Genomic DNA, 4,824 nt, shown 5'->3' on the forward strand with positions numbered 1-4,824 from the left:
GTAATGAACAGTGAACAATAATTGAGAGTTGGAAAGATGAATGACATGAAATGTCATCAGAACTCTTACAGGAAAAAGTACAATCAACCTTAAGTTCTGTTTGAAAATGGAAAATGACAAATCCAAATAACAAATGAAATATACTCTTCAATAAAAACCACTTTAGTTGATAATTTCCCTCAATTCTTTGTGAAATGTTATGTTTTGGTTTGTAACTTTTAGTTCCACTAATTTAAATACGCCTATTTATTGTAGACTAATAAAGTTGGTTTCTCTATTTTTCTGCTTTACTGCAGTTTAAACCATTTGGTTTAAAAAAAAAAATTCAGATTAAGATTTCAACCAAAATCAATAAACAAAATAGATTAACCATTCACAAGTAACCTTGAAACGTGCAAAAATTATATAAACCAGATAATCCTTCTTGTCAGAAAATATATGTAAAGAAACAAGATGTGAACTATGTCACACAACAGCAAACAATAAATTTATTTATTTTTTTACCTCAATCATTGAATCGATTTGATTTCAGGAAATTACCTCAGTCCATTTAATGAATCAATTTGAGTTCAGGGAAAATTCAGGAAAAAATTCTCTGTCCCTCAGAGTTTAAAAGGACAAGAATTCGTCAGCAGAACAGATGATGAATTGATGAAAAGTTGAAGGTTCAGAATCAGTCTATGGGTGGCTCGCCATCTTTCTTTTTCCTCAACGCGGCTTGATGCATCCACACCAGGCACATAACTCACAGCAGAAAATCCAAATTTCAACGCATACAACAAAACTGGCCTTTACACACAGGATAACATTCTTAGAAACCTCATATAACTCTGTGTCAACAATATTCACCTTTTACACCAAGATGAATCTTCATTATTTACAGCATAGGCCATAACTCACATACAATGAACATATCACTTAATTTTAACAAGCATAGGAATACAACACCTAGTTTTGATTCATTATATGTACAAAAATAAATCTATAACTCACCGATTCCTTTTAATTAACAGTGTTTTGACAATCTTTTACACCACAAACTATAATGACTCCATTAACTTCAGCTCGACTCTCCGGATGAACAAGGCAGGAATTGATCAGTATTTAACTCTAAATAACTCATGTACTTTATTTAATCCTTGTGCAAAAACTCTTTAGTCATTTTTTTTTTTCTAAAATAACTTGGTTTTCCATAAAAATTCTCAAGTTTTATTCACATGCATTTTCTCTGTTCCTTCTCTGTAATCAGTTAACTTTGATGGCTTTCCCAAAAATTATGTTTGGCAATTTTAGCATCTCTGACCACTTGCCACACATCGTGCTGCTCAATAGACAATAATGCAACACAATGCATTTACAAAATGTAGACAGCAAATAGTTAATTTCAAATATTACAAAGACCCGCTTTGCAAAGCCAAATAGAACTGTATAAACAAGGAAAAGGTCTTGAATCATTGTGTGGATTGCGGTGAATAATAACCCACAGTCATAGTTTATTCTGATTTTCCTATTCATGGTTTAACATAAATGTCATGTAATCAATGCAAAATATTTGCCCCATATCTGATACACCCAGCACAAATGCTACCCATAGCAATTACTCAAAAACTATTCCAGCCTCAGGAATCCATCCAGTACTGTACTTAACAAACTGAAGAAAACTGTTGAACACTGCAGCTCATCTGCATAACTTTTAATCCAACTATGCCTGTAGTTACATCCTCAAAAAGAATCTCAGCATTAGAATAGTTCCAGAATTCAGATGTGTTCTAGCATCCTCACAGCAGCTAGATTTTACTGTACGTATACATCAATAGGGTGCTGAATCAAAACCTTTTTTTAAATATTTAGTCAAAAACGGGTTATGAAATAGCGGTTAAATTGTTAAACCCTAAAAACAGCTAGTATTGATCAAAGTCCATTAGCAAATGGCAATTGCTAAAAACCATTGTCCTAAAAATCCTAGAAATGTCAAATGACCAGTTTCTCATGTCATTGAACCTTTGTAAAATAACATGATGAAATCGCTTCCTCTCAGAGCCTGAGACAAGATGATCATTTCCCACTCAGCTGTGAAAAACAATGGGTAAAAGATTTAAATATCCCAAATTCAAGATCAGGATTCACACAGTAGATTTGAGGCTAGCACTCTTTCCTCATGCTAAATCTTTTGCAGATAATAATGATAGTAATTAAACAGTGAATTGCATTGGTATTGCATTGTTTATAAAATGTTCGTCAACAAACACACTTGCAAAACTCCATTGCAGCCCCAGAAAACAAACTGCATCCACTGTTTACGTAACGCTGCGTTCTTTTGGAAGCTGAACAAGGTTATCTTTCCCTTTCAATCAAAAACACACTTCTTTGGAGACGTTCCCGAGCAAGTCCCATGCAATGCTGCTGAATGAAACGCGTTGATGGGCACACTCTTGCTCTCGCTCTGGGCTGCGTTTTCTAAAAGCATCGTAAGCTTAAGTGCATCGGGCTTGTCCACAAGGGTGGCAACTGCCACCCTTAAAATGAGCTTTGCCACCCCAGTTGCCACCCCAAAGCAGCGTATGGGATCGACGTGCATTGAGAGCAGAGCAGCGTGATTTTAACTGAAGCGGGGATCTTTTGAAAGTCGGAGGATTCTGGTTTTCGCTCGCTCTCAGAGTGCTCCACTACTGCTCAATCACTAGCACAATTAATGCCATAACTACAGCCGTTCTAAACTACAGGTGCATCTCAATAAATTAGAATGTCGTGGAAAAGTTCATTTATTTCAGTAATTCAACTCAAATTGTGAAACTTGTGTATTAAATAAATTCAATACACACAGACTGAAGTAGTTTAAGTCTTTGGTTCTTTTAATTGTGATGATTTTGACTCACATTTAACAAAAACCCACCAATTCACTATCTCAACAAATTAGAATATGGTGACATGCCAATCAGCTAATCAACTCAAAACACCTCCAAAGTTATACCGAAAATTTCTTTGTGTTTTGAAGTAATCAAAATCCACAGCTTCATTATTAGTAGAGAGACGTTGCACATACAGGCAGGACTAATTTACACATAATCGCGCTCTCACAAAAGCATTCATATAAATGTAATTTTACTGTGCTTCTATGTATCTGATTTAATAACCGATAAAATAACTAATTTCATAATTCCAAACAAAATTCACACTTCAAAAAGCTGCAATGACAGATTTAACTTTTAATTCTGATAACCTTTGAATTGTTTAATGCACACATTAATTTATTTTGGTTATTATCATCATCATCTTCATTATTATTATTATTAGCCTACTATTCATTCATTCATTCATTCATTCATTTGGTCTTATCTGATCTGCTCAAGGGCTCTTACGTTTACATAGGCTACTTTTATCCAGAGAAAACTGCACTGCATTTAACATACAGGCCTATATTTTTCGAGCGAACCCATGATTCTGATGAGCAACATTTTACACATTTCTTTAATAAAAGTTTATAAATAATCAAAATATAAACAAAGAAGGTTTTGTTGTTGTTGTTGTTTAGAATTTTAAATGAGCTCAAAATATTATTATCAAGTAACTACATAAATCGCTCACCCTTTTGATTAACTATACATAAGGGAGTGGAAACGGCAAGTGAATACATGAATCGGTGATCCTCTGTAGCCATCTACTGGTCATAGTGGTAATGTCATGTCATGTTCATTTTATAAGTGTTTGTTTTCATCTAGGTAGCCGTAATCTTCTGCTTAATGAATAAATATATAAATAAATATGCAGATCTTCTTTAATGTGAATTTTACATCATGTTTACATTTTGTGTAAATATATACAAAAATATGCATAATTAAAAAATAAAAATAAAAAAAAGAACATAAATCTTTTATGTTTTATAACTGTTTAACTACACTGTGACCAATATATGGCCATCAGGAGTTCATGGGGGTATTATACACCGCTTGATTTTTGTTGTGGCATGAAAAATTGGGAGAGGGGGGGTCGAATCTTTGACACTTTTTTCACCATTGACTTCCAGAAAATTTTCTGAGGTTACTGTTAGGCAGTGCTGGGAAGGTTACTTTGTAAATGTAATAGGTTACAGTTTACAGGTTACCCTATTTAAAATGTAATAAGTAGTGTAACTATTTCAATTGCTTTATTAAAGTAATGTAACTGATTACATTGGATTACTTTTTGATTACTTTTCTCAATTTAAAATATTTTCTACTGCTAATCATTTTGAAACATTTAAAGCAGGCAGGGTTAACCTTACAGTAGAACTCAACACTGATTATTGGCAGACTTTCAAAAGCCTGCATCACATGAATTAAGATTATAATCATTTAATTTTAAAGCACAGCCACTATAAAATCAGACTTAAGCACCTTTTTTACTTTGAGATCAATCTGATTCTGGTTAAATTCTGATCGTTCTGGTTAAATACAGGTTTAAAATCATAACAAGAAATAGTTTGATAGCTATTTTACTGTTTTTAAAATCAAATCTTTTCACAGCAATGACAGGAAACACTGGCATCTAACAATGCCTTGGGGAAAAAATCTGTTAAAGCATATGCATAAAACCAAATAGGAAATTAAACAGTTATCGAATAAGCATGCATCTTATTCTGTGTTCTAAACTCCTGAAACATTGGTGCTTCGTATTTTAGAGCAGTCACTCCAATTAAGAATTAAATGAATCAAATCTGTGCGTGTTTGTGTGAAAACCCCCTTTGTAATTGTTAACATTTTCATAAGTAACTGTAGGCTAATTTAATTACACTTTTTTTCTCAGTAACTGTAACAGATTGCACTTACATTTATTTTGTAATTAAAT

The sequence above is a fragment of the Sinocyclocheilus grahami genome, unplaced genomic scaffold (genome assembly GCF_001515645.1).
Source record: "Sinocyclocheilus grahami isolate Dianchi unplaced genomic scaffold, SAMN03320097.WGS_v1.1 scaffold133.1, whole genome shotgun sequence".
Taxonomy (NCBI): domain Eukaryota; kingdom Metazoa; phylum Chordata; class Actinopteri; order Cypriniformes; family Cyprinidae; genus Sinocyclocheilus; species Sinocyclocheilus grahami.